At 38.0% G+C, this 24587-nt stretch overlaps 1 pseudogene; it reads right to left on the bottom strand.

The window, feature by feature from the left end:
• Window positions 1–1565: 1565 nt before the first annotated feature.
• On the bottom strand, window positions 1566–24365 carry LOC118802047 (annotated as a pseudogene).
• Between the last annotated feature and the right edge of the window lie 222 nt (window positions 24366–24587).

Here is a 24587-nt window from a genome sequence, read left to right as displayed (position 1 = left end):
TGTTTCAGATGACCCAATTGATTTTAATATAAGATAAAAACAACACAAGTAAACACAAAATGCAGCTTTTAAATTATTATTCAACTTACTGAAAACAAAGATTTATTCAAAACTTATATCACCCATGCGAAAAAATAATTGGCCCTAAACCTAATCACTGGTTGTACCACCCTTGGCAGTAACAACTGCAATTGAACGTTTGCGATAAATTGTGATGAGTCTTACATTGCTGTAAAGGAATTTGGCCCACTCTTATTTGCAGAAATGTTATAACTCTGCTACATTGGAGGGTTTCCAGGCATGAACTGCCTGTTTAAGGTCTTGCCACAGCATCTCAATGGGATTCAAGTCAGCGCTTTGACTCAGTCACTCCAAAACCTTAATTTTGTTTCTCTTGAGCCATTCAGAGGTAGACTTCATTGTGTACTTTGGATTATTGTCCTGCTGCATAACCCAGTTGCGCTTGAGCATTTGGCAACTGTCCACCTAGATGTTTTCTGGCAAGACGATCCTTTGTATTCTTTGTGGTCAGCAGTAGTTTGTACCTTGTGACTCTCCCATGGATGTCATTTTTGTCTTTCTTATTGTGGGATAATGTAAATTGACCTTAACTGAGTCAAGTGAGGCCTGCAGTCCTTTAGATGTTTGTCTGGGTTCTTTTGTGACCTCCTGGATGAGTCGTCGATGCGCCCTTGGTGAAAATTTGGTAGGCCGGCCACTCCTGGGTAGGTTCACCACTGTTCCACCAGATTTCCATTTGTGGATAATGGCTTTCACTGTGGTTCACTGGAGTCTCAGAGCCTTAGCAATGGCTTTGTAACCCTTTCCAGACTGGTAGACTTCAATTACCTTATTTCACATCTAATACATTCGAGTGTGACAAATATGCAAAAATAAAAGTAATTTGGAAGGGGGCAAACCATTTTTCACAGCACTGTATGTAGCAGAATAACAGACCAAACACTTAGCTGATTTCTACTTGCACACACACTCACAAATATCTACAGTTACCCAGTTACTGATAGAGTTAAATAGAACTAAATAACACTGATTATACTGGAAGGTGAGAATTTCCAACTTTAATAAATACACAGTAAATACTCACCACTGTGTTTCTGCATCTGTTATTAGAGCTTTTGTTGTTTCCTTAAGACCCATGACTGTTTAATTAATGCATTTACTGCATTTTTCCATTATGTTAGCCTTACTATAAGGGTAGATCATTTTGCTTCATTTAATTAGGTGTGTAGCAACACCTGCTGTTTGTCTTGTGTGATACTTGTACATGTGTTTCAACAGTGGGTATCAGAGACAGGGGATATCAGTAACTTAGTGAGTCTCATCTCTTACAAAATCGCTGACACACTGGAATTAATAATAATGTTACTAAGCAGTTAACCACATTTCATGTTGAGTTTTCACACTGGAACACTTGAAATTGACTTTACGTTTCATAATATTAGAGGCAAAACTGTGATTTGCTGTATTATAATGAAATACACAACTAATTTGTGTTTGTGTCTGTATGTATCTATGTTCATACCTTCACCTTCATCAGCACAGAGTCATTTAAGTTCTCTCATCTCCAAAACATTCGTCTTCCAGCTGGCTGGGTTGCTATGGTTACAGATGATGGTGCTGCCACTGACAGACAGGGAAAGGGAGACGTCTCCAGGTGATGTCACTTCCTTCTTCTTGCGGGTTTCCTTGTAACAGCTGGAGTTGATAGAGAGGTCATGACCTCTACAGGTGAGAGTGATGCTGCAGGTGTCTCTGCTTAGCTGGTGAGTCAGGACTGGAGCCTCCACTGGATCTGAGGTAGAAGATACAGACACATCACTGTAATGCTGACAGTCAGTCAATGATAAATCACTCATAACAGATTAGAGATCAGTAAAAGTCTATCAGAACTGCTCAGTATCTTTCAGAGTAGCTTAGATCCATCTGGATGTTGGTGATGTTGATATTAGACCTTAGAGACAAATGAGAAGTGAAAAATAATACCAACTGTCCTTATGAGTGTTTAAATTGGTGAGTTGAAGGTCAAAACTTGGAACATTACAGTTAAAATCAAAAGCCAGTTAAACAGTTAAAATTAATGACAGCTGAACATATGATACTCACCTAGTTATTAGTGATGATTGTGAATGCAGTGAACATGTGTAGATTCACTATTCATTTTAGTTATTAGACAAAATGGCTATAGTTATGCTGTAGACATTGTGATCACTGGTTTCTATCACCAACACTGAAAAGAAAGTTAGTAAGCTTTGTGTATAATTGACTATTTCACATTAAACCACTCTGATCATGCAGAAAGTTTGAAAAATCAATGGAATTTTTCCTTTAATCAGACCAAACACTCATGGTCATTTGCATAAAACACTCTTTACAACACTTTGGCCTGAAAGCTTAAGTGAATTCTAAGGCTTTAAATGAGCTGAGTAAAACCTTAAGGTGAAAGCAGAAAAAAATGAGTTTACATTTCAGGACTTTTTGACAGATATGAAATTTTAATTTACTTGGTTTTCTATTTATCCTTTGAGCAATTGGCTTAAAGAGGAATTTCTCGATTTGTCTGCATAATTAATTGGTTAAGATGTAAACAAAGTCACTGAGAATGGTTTAATGTGAAATGGTTTGTTGTAGAGAAACTTTTAGAATCAGAGTCAGAATTGTTCACAGTGGTGGTGACCGAAACCAGACATCTGAAGAGTTTAATGACTCTAAAAGCATGACTCTTATTACATGATATACAACCCCATTTCCAAAAAAGTTTGAATGCTGTGCAAAATGTAAATATAAACAAAATGCAATGATGTGCAAATCATTTAAACCCTATATTTAATTGAAAATAGTACAAATACAACATATCAAATATTGATTAAATATTTGGAAAAGTTGGAACGGGGCAACAAAAGACTGGTAAAGTTGTGTAATACTAAAAAAACACCTGGTGGTTGATTGGCTACAGGCCTGTAACATGATTGGGTATAAAAGAGCATCCCAGAGAGGCTTTCAGAAGTAAAGATGGGGAAGGGTTCACCACTCTGTGAATGACTGCACGATCAAATAGTGCAACAATTCAAGAATAATGTTTCTCAGCATAAAACAGCAAAGAACTTTTGCTTTTCATGATCTAAAGTACATAATATCATCAAGAGATCGAGAGAATCTGGCGAAATCTTTGTATGCAAGGGACAAGGCCAAAAACCAGTATTTGCTGGCCATGACTCTGGGGACCCCAGGCAGCACTGCATTAAAAACACATGATTCTGTAGTGGAAATCACTGCATGAGCTCAGGAAAACATCTGAAAACCACTGTCTGTGAAAACAGTTCATCGCTGCATCCACAAATGCAAGTTACAACTCTAAAACACAAAGAAGAAACCATATATAAACAGGATCCAGAAATGCTGCCACCTTCTCTGGGCCTGAGCTCATTTAAAATGGACTGAGGTGAAGTGGAAAATTGTCCTGTGGTCCGACGAATCAACATTTGAAATTCTTTTTGAAAATGATGAACACTGTGTCCTCTGGGCTAAAGACCACTCAGCTTGTTATCAGTGCACAGTTCAAAAGTCAGTACTCATGATGGTACAGAGGTGCATTAGTGCACATGGCATGGGTGATATGCACATCTGTGAAGGCACCATCAATGCTGAATGATATATACATGTTTTGGCAACATTTTCTGCCATACAGACAACGTCTTTTTCAGGGAAGGCCTTGATTATTTCAGCAAGACAATGTCAAACCACATTCTACATGTGTTAAAACAGCATGAAGAAACATTTCAACAGCACTGAAAACATCTGATGCATTATTAAATGGAAAATATGACAAATGAGCCACCAAACTGTTGAGCAGCTGAAATCCTGTATCAAGCAAGAATGAGAAAACATTTCACTTTCAAAACTACAGCAACTGGTCTCTTCAGTTCCCAACCACTTACAGAGTGTTGTTAAAAGAAGAGGTGATGCAACACAGTGGTAAACATTAATCAAGTTATGAAATGCAATCACACACTGCCCAAAAAAAAAGAAAAAACTACGAGGGAAAAGAACACAGAGATGATAACTAAAAGAAGGGAAAGAACATGCCCTTTATACAAATAGACAGAGCAATGAGGCACATATGGTATTTTAAGTTCAACAACGCAGTTTGAGGTAAAAATCCCACGAGACCTAAAAAACACAGTTCATTCTCTTTTTTTTTAACTTGACTTTGGTTGGTTTAGTGCTAGGAATACTTCTTTTAACACTAATATTTAAATACAATTTAAAATGGGTCAATTAATATGAATTTGTTTTGTTTTCTATATTCATAGTTTTTTTAAATGTACATTTACACAATTTAGCAGCCTCCAGGGCTCAAATTGTGGCACATGTCTTGCGGAGTCCCTTGGCAGAAAGTCTGACAGTGAGTGCATTTAAATACATTTAATATAACTGCAGAAAATCAGATTTTTTCGGTAAGCCATTCATCGCATTTACACGTAACTGGGTAATCAGAAAACAGGAAAAGTCGGGTCTACATGAGTCAGACAGTAATTGAATTTCCACTTTGCAACCAGCCAATAAACTCACAGAAGACGACGTGATGTAAACATAATATAAATCTCATCATCATGCTGTGGCTTTTTTTTTAAACATTGAATCACATTAGGGAAAAATGTTAATATATATCACCTAAAAGATGAAAAATATTTAAATATTTCATTTCATCAAGCATGTAGTTGGTTTCAGCGTCACTCCAAAAGTGTTTTGTTGCCATCTCGTGGGTGTTGTGTTAAACGCTGCTTGGTTTTTCTGGTACAGTGATCTGTTTTTGCACATGCACAGCCTGAGAAAAATGAAAGAAATCAAAGTACTGAGAAATCCAGCTCTCTTTATCAGATTTCTTAATCAGATTTCTAGACCTTACTCTGATCTAAAAAATCAGAGTATGCTGTTTACATGATGACTTGAATAATCAGATAACTGCAGAAAACCAATTATTATCAGATTAATAAGTGTATGTAAACACACTCCATGAGGTGACAAAGAGACATATTGGTGCATGTTTTTGTGAGGTTTGCCTCTATAGTGTATTACTAGGCGTACGTTTTTAATTTCATATATGTATCGCAATACACTGACTTTGTTAATCAAAACTTAAGGCTTTTTATTTATTCAACTAAATCAATAACTACTATGTAATTACTATTTTACTACTATATAAGTGTTGTGTTTGCTACTTTGTAACTACTATGTTACTACTATGTACTGTGTAACTGCTATGAATTACTTGATGATTATTATGAAACTCATTTGTGAGTTCTGTAAGATATGAAAGTGAGGAATTGAAGTGTGGCGTCCCATACAGACCATCACATTTTAAGGGGTTAAATAAGATTGTACATTGATTATACACAAATGTGTGTTAAAATAATGCTCTACATGTGGTTTGATCTGTTTTGATAGTGTTCTGACCTCTTTTAGCAAAGACTTTAACATCAATGTGAATCATGAATTTCCCTCTTTACTGTGACTATTTCTGTATGAAATATAGTATCAAGGAGGATCTCTGAGCAAGCTGAACATTTCAGTTGATAAGGTGGGAGGGAGGTGAGGGAGGGATCAAACATTATTTTTACCTCTGTTGAGATTTGCCTCTATAGTGTTTTTTTCACCAGCATAGGAGTGTTTCATTCTTGGTATCTGTGTAAGTATAAATTATTTTTACCTTTAATGCTGCTGCACAACGGGTGTGCCACAATGCACCTCATCTGAAAACAAACAACACTGTTTTTAATGAAGGTGTCTACAGTGGTGCAGACATTTGGCATAGATGTGCAGTGATGCTCAGCGACTACCAGCACTGTTCATTTTCTTCAATGTCTTTTTTCATCACTTATTTTTCAACAGGAAAATGCTGAAATTATTTAAAAAGTGTATTCTATTTTATTTGTATGAAAAGAGGGTAATAATGATCTTGAACTTGGCAGGCTTACTGTAACGCTTTTATATGTGCATTGTAGTATATCTGCTAAATGACCCTGTGCAGAGGTCTGATGTATGGTGGTCATTAGAAGCTGACAAAAAGACACAGCAAGTAGGTTCCATGGCCCAACAATTTCTCTGTTTCTCAGCAGTTTGGAATGCACTCAAGCTTTATCATTCTCTAGAGCTACATTATTATTTATACATTACTATGGTTACATTTTGAATTCTGGCTGGGTGAGTTTACAGTTTATCCAGGGGGGTAAGTCTAATGTTGAACAAAATTGAAAGATGCACTGGCAAAAAACAGTTAGTCACAAATAAGCAGAGAAAAAAAAAACACAAAAAGAGCTCACATTAACTCATCTTAGGTTTGACTAACACACTTTTTTCTTCAAACTCCACTGACCAAAAAGAAAGTGACCTCCAAAATAAGGGTAACAGAGAGTTTAACAGATGAGAAAATGACTGTGAATAAAGTGTAATACGTGAGAGGGAGGAAGTGTTGTAGTCGAGACTGCTAAAGTCGGGTCTGAGACTTTTAGCCGTCCAAGTCACGACGTAACGACATAACTATTCGTTGATTGGTTCTATGTTTATATTGGTATTGTGCCAAAGCATTACTTCAAACATGAAAATATTCAAATAGTTAAATTCAGTTCGCTCACACAATGTCAAATAAATGAAAGCAGTGCATGATTTAATACAAATTTCTAATTAAAAAGTGTTGATAACCAGGAGAGAATAGCTGGTTAGTATTAGCTTAGCTAGCATGCTACCAGCTTTGCTCACCACAGAACAGGTTCGATTCTGAGTAAGAAGAGGTTTACTGGTGCAAGTTTAGATGACAATGATTCAAATCTGAGGATGTTAAGTCAAGTGACTGGTGGTAAAGGGACAGAAATCTGAAATTAAGCCTGTTCTGTTAAGTTTGGAGCTGTAGGTTACTAGCTAAGCTAATAATAGGTGGATCCCTTTTCCTATGTTAGCAGATCCAAACACCCCAGTACAGGCTTGATTTGACTAACTAGTGCTCTGCTATGGCAAGTATAGACAATAAAAACTTATCAGCTAGAGCAAAATCAACTGTTTGGCATTGGAGAGACAGAAAGCCAAAATCAAACCTGTTCTGTAGCTAGTGTTGTCAGCTTTGGCCTGCTAGTCTAAGCTAATGCAAGTGTACTGCAAGTGTCTCATTGCAATACACACTCGCAAGTGTCTCATCGCAATACACATTCGGTTCCAGCAAACTAATGATTAAAATCCCCGTTTAGATGATAAAGACTCATATCTGAGAGCACAGATTTGAATGATGGGTATTGAAGAGACAGAAATATAAAAAATAGATTTGTGCTATGGTGCTTTGAGCTGTACCCTGCTGGATGATGTTAATTCTAGTGTAGTTAGCTGGCTACGGGTGTGAGTCTGTAAAGAGTACAGGCTCAGTTTCAGTAACTAATGCTGAAATATCACCCTTTTAGAGGATAAAGAACCTGAGAGCAAGCTGAGAGACTGGTTATGGAGTGACAGAAGGAATCAAATGTATTTTGTGGTAGTTGATGTGTTTATGTAGATGTTAGCTTGTTAGCAGTTAACCACTTGTTTATGTAGTTTTCCTCAATATTTCTTGGTTCTGATTTAGTGGCACAACAGATTGAAAAAGAAACCTTAACTGGTCTCAAGAGTCTGGACCAGTAGCTATTATTTAGCTAATTCATTAATTAGTTAATTAATAATTAATTAACTCTGTTATATTTGTTTATTTGATCCCTTTACTTTTATTTTTAGATTTCTGTTATATTACACTGACTACTGTACTTTTTACTATACATTTATTTTATGTGTCAATTAGATTTTTAAAAAATGAATTGATGAATATGTTAATATGTTCTATTTCTGTAATGTTTTTATATGAACAAAATAAAGTTCCACAAATAAAAAAAAAAAATCCATTGATGCCTAATACTTATTAGTTCATTCATTACCCTAACTGGGCAAGTAAACGACTGGTGGACTAGCATATCTGCTTCCTGAAGGGGTCATCTAAAGAAAATTTATAATAAATAAATAAATAAATAAATAAATGCTAAGCCAATAAAAATTGCAAATATATTTCTTAGTGTGACTCTTAAAGGGTGAATATACTTCCAGTTTACTGTCATGCATCCCTCCAGCTCTGAGACTTAGATGGACTCCTTTGGAAGATCATGTGACTCCTGAAGCTCCACAGTGCTCCAATCACCATTCTGCTTCTCCTGAATACTAATTACCTGCACCTGTTTCTGTGTTTGTTTGTCTAGTTAGAGTCAGTATAAAGCCTGGGCTTTTAGTTTAGTTTTTTCTGAGGTATTGAATCTTTTGAGAGCTACTGAGTGTTTTCTTTTATGTTATTTCTGGATCTGTCTACTTTTCTGTATTTTTGGACTTTGCCCCTTTTGCTTTTGCCTTTTGGACTGTTTGCTTGGTTATGTTTGTTTGTTTGTACTTTCTGTCTCTTTTGGATTAGACCTATGCCTGTTGTTTGACTATGATTTTGGATTACGATTCAACTAGTCTTTTTTTTCTTTTTTCATCCGCGAGCATCTGAATCATTCTGGTATGTTACGTTTACATATCCACATCAATTTTACACATATAATGTCTTTTGACTTTGTACATATAAATATGAACAAAAATATGTATTCATAAGCAAAAACAAAAAATTGTTTAAAATAAAAAATTAAAATGATTCATTTATCTGGAGCTGTTTGTACAGATATAAATTCAGCAGATGGAGTGAACGACAGAGCAGGACTAAACTCAGTAAACAAACTTATCAAATAACACATGCATGACATTAAATAGTATGTAGCCTAGTTTAGTACATTTTGCTTTTCAAAGTTCTTATAAGTTAAAAAAAACAAATGTGTCTTAGAGTTAGATTGTAAGGTTTTTCAGTAAAAATAATCACAGGCTTTTATAGTCAGTCAGGTCAGCTCTCCTTCTGTAGATTATGTATATTAACAATGTGGAAGATTGAACTAAATCACTTACACTCTGTGAATCTGTATTTGACAGACAGACTCAAATGATTTATTGTCATAGTTTAACCTCTAAAGTGATGAAGTTCAGAGAATTGTTTACCTGTGATTGAGATCAGAGTGGAGAGAACAAAGATCAGCTGTAGCAACATCGCCATTGCAGAGTGTGATAAACTTCCTCTTTAACAATGAAGGAGGAAGTTAAGCCCACTTAAAAGCCCACTTTTAAGACGAGAAGATGTAGCCATATTTATAAACATATGCATAAACAGTATTTACAAATGCATTTAATTATATCTAATAAAACATTTTCTTACACAAGATACAGTATTCTAGTACATTCAGTCAGCTGACTTCTGAGAAGCTACAACAGTGATGCTAAAAGTCTGTACAGCTGCAGCCTGCAAAAAACACAATAAGTGATGAGAGCCTGTTCAGCTACACAGTAGAGTAGATTATAATCAGAGATTACATAATTGAGTGTTATGTAACTATAACAGCTATAATAAACCGTGTAACACCATCCATGTCTTTAAGATGATTGTCAGAAGACACTGAACCAAAAGAACAAAACCCACTGTTGTGTTAAATATGATGACCAAATTGAAAAGAAATAACTTGTTTTGAAGGAATCAGCCTGTCATAAAACAGAAGTATTTAGAGTAATCAACGATAACCAATCACTACTGTTAGAGGCCTATCAGAGCAACAAACAAGAAATAGATCTATGAAAATTGGAAACGTGTCAAAGAAAAATGAGCCAATGAATCAATGAACCTCAATAACTACTGTTAGAAGCCTATCATGATATATGTTAGTGTGAATATGTGCAGTATTATTAGAAGGGTGAGTGGGGCATTCCGCAGAGCAGGAACCCTTTTTTGATGATTTTGTAAGTGAAAATAAGTTAACACCTCCTCCTACAGGGAACACACTTAAATATGGCATATTTCTGTCAAATTTTAGTGCATAGTTTCTATTTCTTTGCTGAGTTTAATATATTGAAAATATATATATATATTGTAGCGAACACTGGCTGAAACTCTACCTCCGGCAGAGTGTTTACCCAAAAGTTAAGGGCCTTTTGGCTCCATCAAGTCTGGGATTGTGGCATAAAGCTGTCAGCTTAATACCCCAACCCCAGACTCAGCCAGATTTACGGCTGAATCAAGAGGCTGCACCGCTCTCCTTTGACCTGGAGAAAAACAGGACCCTTCACTGGAATGCAGCTGCACGGCTCTCCAAAATCCTGTAGAAAAATTTTTCTTAAGTAACAGAAAGTACATTTCTAAGGTGTTTGTCCCCTCCAAACTACAACCATTCGTTAGAACTCTTTTTAACTAAACTAGACATACCAAAACGGAATTTGTACGACTTTGGACGGCAAAATTCCAACTTTCTAAATTCCCCAGGGATCTCAAGCATGGACCCACAGCACCCCCAAGGGGTGAAAACGAGGATTACCACGCCACCACCTAAGGACTGTTACTCACAAAGGATCCCAGGAAAACTCACTGATATGCATGCTCGACTATCAACTTTATCTAATTTCACGAGTGATGATGCTTGTATTTGTATACTCAGTTACTTAAAGTGTATTCATCCTTTCTTTGTCAGACGTTAGGAATGTGTGGGATAACTGTCTGAAAGTAACCGAAATAACCATTTAAAGTAGTGATTTTAGACCACTATGCACCTAGGTTTTCTTGTCACTTATTTTGTTTAGCCTTCTATTTTACTCTTCTCATTTATTTGATGTAGTCATTTGAAGTAATGATTTTACTGTGTTGGAAGTTCCTGCAACGAAAAGACACCCAAGGATTACCTATAAAATTGTTTCTGCCTTTGCCATAGTTGTTCTCAGATAATGTGGGTAGAAACTGCACGTAGATACCTAAATGTTAGGTTTGTAGGTTATGGATTTTAGTAACCTAATTGATCTGAAAACTGTTTTGTTTAATCGAATTAAACTTTTAAACCTAGAAGGAACAAAGGAGGGAGTTCCCTGGTAGGACAGAGAAACCCCCACCAATCAGGACCAAGAATTAGGAATAGCTAATTACCCGTTAGGTGAGAGAACCTATCAACACCTGGGTTCCACCCCTGAAGGGAAGGGCCTGGGAGTGTACCGCAAATTTGGGAGAGTTCCTGCGTTCGCAACAAGTTTAAGTTTGTGCCGGCCGAGGTCAGAAAGACAGGTCAGAAGTATTAGGACGCTAAATTTTCAGATCTGAAACCTTTGTTCGCCTACACACCTTAAGTTTGAACCACCCGGAAGGTGGATATTTCTTGTCTGGCCCGGGAGGATATATCCATAACTTTCGATTCTGCTGAAGAGAGGTAGTTAGCTAAATTAGTATCACCAGCCTCAGAACCCTTATTGCAACCTGAACCTCGCCAGCGGAGTGGGAGCGGTTCTGACGCCACGGAGACCCAGCATCGCACCCAGAGCCACGCACTGATCTGTGAACAGATCGACCCTCGAAAGGCTGCCCAAGCTCCACCGTCAGACGGCCACGAGACGCCTCCGCCCAATCACTGACGGGAAGGCGCGTGCCCGCACGGAGATGCAGCATCGACGGCCAGCGAGGAGAGGAACCACCGCGTGAGCTCCAGCCTTCGATCGAGTCTGTCCTGAGACGACCCCGCCTGAAATCAGCCCCCGACTCCCACGTAAGCTGGAACCATCAATTTGCAGTCAGGGCCCTGACGCCAATTTATTTAATAAGATAACTTTTATAGGTACATCCAGCCATATAGTTCTTCCCGTCCAGGCTTAGGTTAATTCTCTACAGGCTCTCCCAAGCGACTCCCCAAACCACACTGCCTCATACCATTTAGCCGTGAATCACTCTAACTTACTCGAGCTATTTTGTCTTTCATTACTATCACTTTGTTTTGTTTTGTTTTCTGGTTTTATTTTCTATTGTTTATCATTGAATGTAGTCCAAAAGTAGTTTGATATTTAGCCAATAAATTCCCTTTTCTAAAGCATCCTTGGTGCGAGCGTTTCTCTCTCTTGCCCTGGTCTGTAGACTTCAAATAAATCCGGGTTACCTCACACCCTCACATAAGGTTCTAGCAATAATAATATTAAAATTGCAAAACCCGTTACAATATATATATATATATATATATATATATATATATATATATATATATATATATATATATATATACACACACACACACACACACACACACACACACATATATATATATATATATATATATATATATATATATATATATATATATATATAATGTAAAATGTAGCATAACTATTGCACAGGCTATTTTTGCAATATGTTAAATTCAACAAATAAAACAGTAATTGTGCATTAAAATTTGCAGAATTGTATTGTCTGTAGAGAATGATTTTTAATTATTTTTACTATGATTTTAAAGAATTTTTCTTATTTTTTTAGAGGTACCTACGGGGTGTGAACCATAGACAAAATCATGTCTAGATCACCAGGGTTTAGGCCAAGTCCGACATGTAGCCCTGAAGCATCATGGGACCGTGTGACCGACAATAATCCAGCATCACGCGGGAAACGTCCAAGGAAATGTCCGAGTGCAAATAACAAAACGGTTTCACATGGAAAGCACCTTAGGTTTGATAATGACCACAAATCTGTAGGTAAGAAAAATAAGTGGTGTCTATTCACAGTATTAAACCAACATTAGCAGTTGTGAGTAATGTTTTTCTTAAACTTTTGTAGATTTGCATGCCAGTGACCGACCGGTGTATGGTAAAGGTGTACAGAGGGCTGTTGATCCTGATCTGGACATCGCTGGATGGTCTGATGAGTTTTTGGACACTTGGAACAAGAACAGCTTTTCAGAAAAGGTGGACAAAACAGTGGTTACCGGACCAAATAACACTGGACTAAGCACAATATTGGAAGTACTGAGAGACATTGATGGGGAGGGCCTAAGGCCAAGTCAGGAACACAAATGCGGGGTAAGCAGTTCAGAAATTTGGTGGTACAACAGTCTCAGGAGAACACAATGTTATAGAAAAACGTAGACAAGCTGCTATTAATCGTATATTAAATAAATGTTCATAAACAATCTGAACAGATTCAGAAAATATTAGAGGAAAACCGTACACAGGCCGAACAGATTAAGAAATTAGTAGAGCTAAACCGTTCACAGTCGCAATAAATATCACAGCATGCACAGAAGACACAAGCTATGCATGAGGAACATGCTTCTCATTTAAAAGCATTAACAGATCTGATATTAAAAATCCACAGAAGATTAGGGTTAAAATATTCACCAAAATTGATTGCAGCTGGACCATCCACAAAATAGTTTTGTATGGTATTTGTTTAATACTTTTTGTGTACATATTAGAGAAATCATCTCATCAGTAAAACCTAAATTAAATCAAACAAACAAACAAAATGGGGTCTAAAAGGTGTCGGGGATGAGACAACAATCCGCATGTTAGCAACACTAATGATGCATGGGGTCAGATGTCCGATTGCAATGTTCATATGACGAGCATGAGTCAGCTGCTAATACTACAAGTAATGATCTGCAAGACACAGTCACACAACACAACGCAAATGTTAATGGTTATATCACACCAGGCAGTTCACAAACATAGATTCCCAACACTTGACCCAACAGCACCCAACTTTGGTTTATCTGACGGTGTCGTAGATGGTTATACCGTGGTGCCGAGAAGTAGATTTAACGGTATTGTGCTACACAGGCATTGAACTTGCGTGAAGCCCCTTCCACAGACATGGCCTCATACACAACCTATGTACACAATATGCCATCAGACATTGTATCGTTCTCCAGGGTTTTGGCTGGTGATGGTGGTGTTATGGACCTTACCCTAAGAGGTGATAGTTTAACATCAGATGTAAATTTTGTCTTGTCGTAAAGAGATGGTTAGTGTTGACAGATTTTCAGACGCTATTGAAAGGGTTATGCAGAGCAACAAGAACATTAAGACTGACAATAGTTTGGTGTTGACTGTCTCGATAGGTAAAAATGGTGGTGGTGTCCGACGTAAAGTGTGCGACCTTGCACACAATCAGGTAATCGCAAAGAACAGACTGAATCTTTTCTGCCCAACAAATATCTCAAATAACCTCTGTTTTGCAATCTGCCTTTCTCATTTTCTGAACCCAGATGTTCCACATAACACATAAGAACCCATAGCCGAACAGATACAGACAAATGCAGGCTACACATGCGACCATAGAGTGGTATTTAACAACATTGTCTGTTTTGAACACAAGTTTGTTGTTAAAATAGTTGTATTCCACAAGAGTAGTTTGGGTAAGTTAGAGAAATACCAAACCAAGGATAAACCACATGCTAAGACTGTGTTTTTGTATCTCTATGATGGCCATTATTACCTGATAAAAAATTTGAAAGCATTCATGGGTGTTCCATATGTTTGTGAATTTTGTTATAAGGATTACACTAGTGCCAGAGACCATGGTTGCAAATACAGCTGCGATGTTTGTCAAGATGTTTTACACCATAAGAAACCCAGACGTGTCAAATATTGTAACGACTGTTCACGCTACTGCAAATCCGACTACTGTTAAAATCAGCATAAGAAACAGAAAGAACAGCTGACTACAGGAGTGATGGCATCCTCATGCGATCTAACAAAGTATTGTAAAAAATGTGGGCGGCGTTATCATGTTAGTGTAACAAAGCACAAACCCCACAGATGTGCTTCTGGATGTTGTGTTCATTGTGGTGAAAAATTAATATCAGACATCACCCATGAATGCTACATACAGCCAATCAAATTAAAGGAGCCCAGCAATTCGTACATCTTTTTTGACTTTGAAACCTGATTTGAAAAAGGCAAGCATGAGGCTAATTTTGTTTGTGCAATTACATTTGATGGCAGAGAGTTCACAGCAGAAGGTCTGACTATGTAGAACTACTCATCAAAGAGTTTAGATGGCCCAAGTATCAGGGTTACACATGGTTGGCACACAACGCAGCTGTTTTTGACAATTTCCTATTGCTGGCATATTTTTCTAAAGTGGGGATTGCTGTCAAGATCACAATGATGGGGTGTAGACTGATCTCTATCTATGACAAAATGTACAAACAGCGCTACATAGACTCGTACTCATGGCGCATGGCGGTGTACAAAATACATTTCTTCCTAGAGATACACTAGCACTGACACATAACAATGCGTACATTAACCAACACAAGACATTCTCAAATGTTTCCATTGAATGGCTTGAGTTTGTTAAGAGTACAAGAGAGGCCGATGTTCATCATGCCCTAACTCATGGGGAAATGAAGTTTGGTGCGTATTATGTGGATGAGTATTATGAAAAGGGCGGTGTACGAAAAGCCTTAGAATTTAATGGCTGCACACATCATGGTCATGAATGTCATTACAACCCAAACCAGGCCCATCCTATGTCAAAGGTGTTGTACTGCGAATTGCGAAAACAGTTTGACACAGTTCGTGCACATGGTCTGGAGGTTGAAGTAATGTGGGAATGCCAGTGGGCCAATGCTAAGAGAAGTGATTTGGATGTTGTAGCATTCATGTCTACGTACATAGTGCCTGAAAGGTTAAAACCAAGAGACACGCTCTTTGGGGGTAGAACTAATGCTTACAAACTGTACTACAAAGCAAAAGACTGTGAGAAAATCAGATTTGGACTTCACAAGTTTATACCCATTCTGTCAGGCTAGGAAGAAATACCCCGTAGGACACCCTCAAATAATTTTCAAAAATTTCAGACCCATTGAGGAATACTACGGACTTGTCAAGGCTACCGTGCATCCACCTAGAAAACTTCTACACCCTGTTTTACCATATTGTTGTAATGGTAAATTAATGAAAATCAACAATCAGAGTGCGTGCACAATGATGACGACAGGTCCATCACAGGGACATGGGTCAGTATTGAATTACTGAAAGCTGTTGAGAAAGGGTATGTGATTGCTAAAATCCATAAGGTGTGGCATTTCCCAGACAGTTCAGAGACGTTGTTCTGTGAGTATGTCAAGACATTTTTACAGTACAAACAGGAAGCAACAGTTATCCAGTGCATGCTGTCTCAGAAGAAGAGAAAGCAGAATACATCAGGGATTATTTTAAAAAGGAAAAGATTTGGCTGAATCCTGATGTCTTAACCCAGCATGCAGGTCTATTAACAAATTGTTGTTAAACAGTTTGTGGGGTCATTTTTCAATGAGGGAAAACTTGCCAGCATCTGAGTTATTGACCGATCCAGAACAGTTTTCACATTATCTCTTTGGCGACGGATATGATGTTAAACACGTTTCATTTGTGTCAGACACTATGGCGCTGATTCAGTGGTGTTATTCTGATGGTGACTATTGTCCAACTCATGACATTAACGTGTTTCTCTGTGCTTTTACAACAGCTGAACCTCCTCTCAGCCCCTATTAGGTGATTTGACAGATGAGATTGGTGGTGGCGATTACATTGCAGAGTTCTGCTCGGGTGGGCCTAAAACATACGGTTATCGTACAGCAACCGGTAAAATGTGCATGAAAGCAAAAGGTATCACCCTGAATTCTGACAACTCAAAACTTATCAGACTCGACATGCTGACTGATCTTGTAGATCATTACGTGGTAAATCGTGACAGTAGTCGACACATACTGGCTCGTGCAGATGGGCCAAATCGTGAGAAATAAAAAGAACCTCACCCTGAAAAACAAGTCAGTGGTGAAACGCTTTAAAGTTGTGTACAACAAGCGGGTCTTGTTGTCTGACTTTGACTTGGATGTGTCTGTACGAAATATTTTGAGCAGGAATGATCTTGATGCCCATGAGAAGGCCAAGCTGTACGCTGTTGTTTTGCAAAGATATTTAACCATTGCTAAACAGGGCGATATGGAGACCAACACTTTAACACTGTCATTACTACCGACAGATAATGTTAATAATAAGGAAACATATGTTCAGACCAACGACAAAAATGATGTAATCAATGATGTTCTCAGAAATGTACCCTCTCAAAGCAAGAAGAATGTTGAGTATGTTTTAGATAAAATGTCTAAGTCAAAAGTTACTGGTGTTGCACATTTGTAAATAAATGACTCTTAGTTTAAATGGTTTGTTTGTTTTTATTTATCAACCATACATTACACAGAGACACAAATTATACATTAAACATTTGTCCTGTTTCAACATGCTGCACACATTTAAACATCAATTTTACCAAAGACCCATATTGACTGCATTCTTCATCAGGCGTAAGATTAAATGCATACAGCGTATACCCCTGTAGGAAATCTGACCTGTCAATAGGTGATGCCTGGTTTTTCAGATGCCTTCCAGATGCAAAGCTAACTGATAAAATTCACGTACGGCAGAACCAGAATGGAAATCGGGTTGATGCGGTTTAGCTGGATATTGTTGTCCATCCACATACACTGCTAGAAAGTCATAATGTTTGAATGCAAAAGGATTTTTATTGTATGTACCTGTGAATGCGTCATGGTCAACCATCGCTATTATCATAGACTTTGGTAACGTTCCCAAGAACAAATTTTCTTGGTTAGAAACATGCGTTCCGGCGGGTATCGAAAAAACGTTTAGACACACTCTATCAATTGGGTATTTAGCTGTTGTTGACAGTAATGCCTGGGCATGGCCTAGCCTTACAGCTGGTGATACCGATACTTTTTTGACAAATAAAGATGCTGAGAGGATGTTTACTTTGTAAGCTAACGCATCATTCTGCATTAGGCAGAATTCATCCTTACTACGTGTCATCCGAATTTTTATATCAACGCCATTAAGCATCAATTTCTCCTGAAAAAATATGTCACTACGAAATTGGACTCAACAGTTCAACCAGATTACTAGCACTTGTAAATGTGCCCCTCTTTGCCAAGCCACTGTTGTTCCTGGCAGGGTTTGTTTCATCCATATGCCCTGTGGTGTCCAGATAAACGAGTCCTGAGGAGAAAACAGTGTGATTCCAGTGTGTCCCGGCCATAGTTGGCGAGACACCCTATGATACAGCGGTACAGGGTAGGTACTCGAACTCTGTGATATCAACCTGTCGCCTAGGGACACGTCGACCTGTGAAAATATTGTGGCTCCTGGGTAGTTTATCAAACCCACAGCAGCACCGTCATCTATATCGCTTGCATCAGGTTTCGTGATTTTAAGATGAAGGTACAAGAGTGTGTTATTCAGATCAATATAATCTTCACTATGCCCGGCTATGAAAAACTCCAAAGGATCTGTGTCAGATAGTGCTGAAAGCGGTGGAATTTCAACATAAGTGTTTTTCTCAATAGCTGTTTGTGTTAAAGGTACTGTAAACAAGTCCAATTCTGATTTAATACATTCTTCAGACATGCGATGAAGTAGTGCCATGATCAGAAAATTGTATATACAGTCTTTCTGTAGAATGGTCGTGTAGTCCGTTTCCCCTTTCTCTTCTTTTTTGAGACTATGTGTTTTTTTTTTTCGCCTAGCATTCGGTTTTCTTAGCAGGTTGACCACGCCTCTTCCCAGGGGGTCGTTTCACAGATTTTCGAGCCATCACCAACATGCCTGATCCATCCTGGTTTTTTCCCATTGTGTGTGTCAGACCGTTGCTGACTATATCATGTACAATGTTTTTAGCGGCTGTTTTTAGATGGGGTTTGGTTATACTAATCCCCCTCTTGAACAATGGTATCACCATTCTGAATACATTTCTAAAAATCCCACCAAATCCAGCTCCATACATCGCAGGGCTGCCTGTATAGCCAGGCATGACGCCGCCTGCTTGATTTTGGTAATAAGCTACATAGCGTTCAGGATCCATGGTGTGCATGTTGAAAGAATCCTTGTAAAACCTGATTTGGTGTTTTACAGGTCTAAAATGTAGGTTTGGAACCACTTTGCCGTAGGAAAAATTGAAGTGCTGGTTCTGATCAGTTTTCACTTCTATAGCGATGTCGGTGATGTGTGTCTTAGTTGTTGACACATAGTGTGGCTTGTTGTATCTAACAGTGACACCATCATTGTTGTTCCCTGATATATGTACACATCGTGACAGGGGCACAAAGCTGTCTCCAACTGTTTGGTAATCGATGATGTCAGTGTAAATATAAAATGTGTAGAAACCCCCATAGATGTGAGCGACATGTGGCGCATACTGTTTTTGAAAGCCCTCTTGATCGCCCGTTTTAACCGCAGACTCTAGCATCACTCCTGCTTTTAGACCTAAAATGATGGCTAGTTTTCCATCAAATATTAACCCTATACCAGGCCTTGTCTTAATATAAACCTTGTGCCTTATTTGGTCATAACCAAGAAATACAGAATGTGATGATAGATGAAAATTAATCTCGTTGATCAGCATGGGTATGTTGTTATAATATCCGGTAGTTAGCGTTATTTGGGTCTTTTCCCACATTTTTATCAACTGCTGTAAATGTAGCATCAGCTTCATCAAACGTTTTCCATGTCCGTGGGCACTGAAACGCTACCAACCCCACTTCCCATTCACCTTTCAAATCGATCGGTTTCCCCAGTTTTGTTCTATAATTAGAAATTTGATCATCAAGGTTTATGGACCTAGATGAATTGCATGGCAACGTAATACAAAAACCGTTGTCACCCATGTTTGTCGTTTGTGGTAATGAATACATTCACAAAGTGATATGTCTTTTAAGGTTTTTGTATGTCGACTACATCTTTTCAGGAACCCAGCTGTTGAATTTGGACGCCCATCCCAACCATTTCACTAAAACCAATGTTTTTTACCCTGCTTTCTTTTATCTAAAATTTTTTCAACTTTGAATGTTTTATCTCTAGGCACGTTTATTTTTTGCAACTCTTTTTCATAGAAATTACCTTGTATAATATCACCATCATAATCTTTCAGTCTATAAACAGGTGGTTGTCGGTGGATGCGATCTGATATGGTGAACAATTCATGTGTATAGTTCTCTTCGTAACCCTTTGTAAATGGACCCCTGGCTTTAAAAATTTGTACAGCATCGCCATCTTATACTTAAATACGGTTTTCTTGTCTAGTTTGTCTCTCACCCCATACAGTGTTTTAAACACGATAGATTCATTTTCTTTGGTTACATCAACAGGCTTCATTTTTATACTCCTATGATAACAGTTGTTGTACCCGCACATTATGTCTTGTAAAACATCAGTGTGCCTTTTGGAATTTAAAGCTGTTAGATATCTACCACATACGTGTTATTAGAGTCCTATTAAAATGCTCTATGATGATAGCCTTTAATTCGCTACCTGTAGCAAAATGCGTAATTTTGTTTTTTGACATCAGGTTTTGAAAATGTTTGTTGAAAAACTCTTTACCCCAGTCTGTCTGCAACTTTTGAGGCACTCTACCTTCGGTTAGTATGGATGCAAAACTTCCAATCCTGACTTATTTTTTAACAAACGGACCCACACATTTTTGCTCAACACGTCAATACATGTCAGCATATATTTATAACCATCGTTTTCCTTAGAATATGCGCCAATATCAACGAGATCAGCCTGGAATTGTGCGTCAATACCATACACTATAACCCTGTTTCTTTTGTAATTGCGCCGTATGGGTTTGTGAAGCGTGTAGGCATCCTCACCTGCTAACCATTCTGAAACCTGCTGATCAGACAGCCGCACACCCGTATCTTCTAAAACAGCCTGTTTCAAACGGTTTTTACCGCCTAAAGAACCAGAGGTAGATGGCGTATAATACACATTCTTCATAAGATCTGACATGTTGATAGATGGCATTACTGGAAATAATGAGACCAAATTTTTTTGATTCACAGTTTTTATTCATATTTCACAAAGAATCAATGAAATCTAGAAATTTCACACACACATCTACATTTCTCTCAACCTAATATTCAACAAATGTTTCAATCACCTTACAAACATTAATTGGTTTCTTTGTTGAAAGCGTCTAATATGTACGTACACAGGCAAAGTACGTGACTGATTTTTGCTATATCATTACTCTTAGGCATAAGAGACAGGATCATACCGATAGTCACATAGGTTGACCCGTTAGAATCTATACATAACTGTGTCAAGTCACGCCATTCGTCTGACACTGATTTATCAATATCCATTTGATTCTTGAAATTTTGTAAACGTTTAGCATCAACATCATGCACACTATTATAGAGTTTAAAATCAACCACACAATGGTCAGTACATTTATACAACAATTTGGTCAATTCGTAGTTCACACAGTGTTTTAACACATGGTCCACCAGACCCTGGAATCCACAAACATTCCCCATTTGTCTTAAACAGCACTGCAGGCGTTTGAACCAGCTTTCCAACAATCAACAGCATCAGTGACAAACTGTCCAGACATATGATCAACCAGATTTTCTGTTATTTCATGCAACTTTTCCACAATGTATGGCTCGCTCCGTAATTCACAGAGAACTGTTTCAGCACATCCTTGAATTTTTTGAAGAGGCAGCTGTATTCCAAAACACTTTAGAAGCCCCGCGATAGCATGTTTCAATCCAGGCGTGAACAATGTCTGTGTTATATCGTCATAGTACTTTTCAAAGAAGAAGATATCTGGCTCAAACAAACACGAATGTCGAAGTTGACTGGGTGGTCCACTTCACAACCAAGACACGTTTCCTTCAGTTTGTTGTTTATGATATGTTGTAAGATTACAACGACAGCAAGCTTTGTAAGTTTTAAGCCTGTAGCACATATTTGACCATCCACATCATCGGGTGGTGTGGATGTAGTTTTGCATTCAGGAGCTTCGATGAGTGTTTCACCATCTTCATTACCTGCAGGCAATGTCTGATGTCTAGACACCAACCCTTCCAACGGTTCCAAAAGGCATGTCATGTTCATACTTCCAAGATCCGTATTGATCCAGCCAACTGTTGTCTGACACTGTGTTGATTGCGGCTGATTCATCATAGCTGTAGTTCACAACGCCACGACCCATGTCAAGTGGTGCATAATCGAAGTCCGGCACTTGATAATTTCTATACCACAGAGGCCCATGGTTGTTGGGATGGTCTGCTGGAAGAAAATCCTCAAACATTTCGGCTTAAGTGATAGACCTGTCTTGACATTGTACATGCTTTGAATGGCTGGGGTCGCCTTTTCACAAACACAGCAGGAAGGCGGTGATTCTGTTTGACCTTCCCCACATACGTCATAAGCCAGAGAATCAAATAGGTTAATCTTAACACCCATGAAGTGCTCTTGAGGCCTGCAACCAAATGCATTGCCATATCGTTTCTTCGTTGGCACAAAGGCCAAATTGGTTTCACTACCACTAGAATTAACAGTTGGTGTAACTGTAGAATCTCTAAGAAAAGTCTGATTTACACTAGCAGTAGACATTTTGCAACAAAAAAAACATACAAAACCACTAGTGGGGTGACTGCTTAAATACTATATGCAAGCCACACACATACTCAGGTGTCATCAATCTTGGGGACGTGTGGGTGTTGTAAAAACCCTGCTGGCTTGTCAATCATATTGACCTGTAAATCAAAACTGACCTGTCAATCACAGGGGGTCATAAATCAAGGGTCATAAATCACTCAGGGTGGGGGGGTGATAAATCACTCGTTTGATAGAATGTGTATGATTCATACTCCTAACATGATTGGGTATAAAACAGCATCACAAAACGTATCACTCTTAAGGGGGCACAGAGATGTGTTAAAAAGTATTACCCTATTTGTGGTTTAGAACACATCTATTTTGAAAATTTCAGTTGATAACAGGTGGGAAAGTGAAGAAAGAAATTAAATATGATGTCAAGAGGCTGTGGGCTTATTACTTTTATAAAATGGTGACCAACACAAAATATGATGAAATACACAATGGTTCTGAAAATAATTTGTGTTATTATTAATAATAATTGACATAAACAAGTATTCCACCAAGAAATGTATGGTATCATTGCCACGCAACCATGGACCCCTGAATGAGCAGAACGTGCGGTCACCCATCGCTGTATATTGTGGACATTTCATGAATTTTTAAACTTTTTGTCATATAAGAATGAACATATGATAACACAGTACTTTTTGGTCACCAAATTAGCACTGTGAGTCTTATTTAGGACCAACCCATCACGGCCCCTCTTCTCACACTGGGGCTGAATCTCAAATGGCTCCCTGCTCACTACATAGTGCACTACATTGGAATTTAAACAGTGGCTCCTGCACCCCAACCATGCATAATATAACTAAGAAATTGTCATTTGGGGCTCAGCCACGTCTACACTGCTGTAGAGGCTAGAATTTCTAAACTTTCATAGCTAGCACACTATTTAGGGAATATGGAGCTGTTTGGGATTCAGCCTGGGTTTGACGCTACTTCTGACTGAAACACAGACATTTGAAGTGTGTAATCTATTCAAGTGACATTTTTTTTTAGACTTTTGTTCTGCCGTTTTACAGTTAATCATACTGTAAGTATTTTAATTCAAGCCTTGTTGCTCTAAATTGCATTGTTACCTTATGTAGTCAGCCTAGGTGAGTTTACAGTTTATTCAGGGGTTTAGTCTCATGATGAACACTATAAAAATGTAGAAAAGAGGACAGTCACCACATGTGAGAGCGTTCATTTTGTCAGTAATTTTGTCAGTTTCTCAGTACTTCAAAGTCCAAATTCTAGTGACCAAAAGGAAAATGACCATCAAAATGAGTAAAGAGAGACAGAGAGAGTTTAACAAACGAGAAAATGTCTGTGAATAAAGTGAAATATATGAGAAGGAGGATGAGGAAAGCTCAGATGATGAAGAAACAAAATTTAAAGGCAGCAGGATGGTAGGCAGTAACAAAAGAGTTCAAAAAATAAATAAAATATCTGTTACCACATGATTTCTGTCCAGAAGAAATGTATAAGGTTTGTTTTCAATGAGAGAGAGAGAAGTTTTGTTTACTCTGTTTTGTTTGTCTCGTATTTCACTCGACCTGGGTGATGTTCTTTCTGAGCAGTGCACTCTGTCAAAATAATCAACTTGTGTTTTTAGCTTTCAGAGAATCTCAATATTGCACATGGTTTAACACAAAATAAAGAAAATTACAGCATCTTAATAACAGCAGTGTTGTGTCAGGACTGCATGTTTCCTCTCACTGACTGATTTTCTATAAGACTTACCCAACACAGAGACTCTGTACTCAGCAACAACTCTGTCCACATCACCAGCTGCTTTTGCTTCATACAGTCCACTATCAGTCTTCTGTAAGTTCTTCAGTGTCAGACTGTAGGTTTCCTCATTGAACTCCACTCTGCCTTCATAAGCAGGACATTTTTTTAGGATCAATGTAATATTTTAGAACATTTTCAGTTCTGTTAAAGACCCAGGATAAGTCATCAAACTCTGGTACAGGATGCTGTGTGTCAGTTGAACAGAACTGTCAACAAGTCCAAACGCATCACTGGACACTGTAGTGAAAGGAAAAAAGAGAAAATATAAGAAATATTCTGTTATAAAGTGATTGCTTTATCATGATTTGGTACTGTGTGTCATATTAATGATTAATTAACAGTGTGGACAAACATGTATTCAGACACTTTTGTTTTTGTGTATATATCCACTTTAATTTTACACATTT

The sequence above is a fragment of the Colossoma macropomum genome, unplaced genomic scaffold, assembly GCF_904425465.1.
Source record: "Colossoma macropomum unplaced genomic scaffold, Colossoma_macropomum, whole genome shotgun sequence".
NCBI classification, from domain to species: Eukaryota; Metazoa; Chordata; class Actinopteri; order Characiformes; family Serrasalmidae; genus Colossoma; species Colossoma macropomum.
This window is presented reverse-complemented; position numbering and strand designations above follow the sequence as displayed.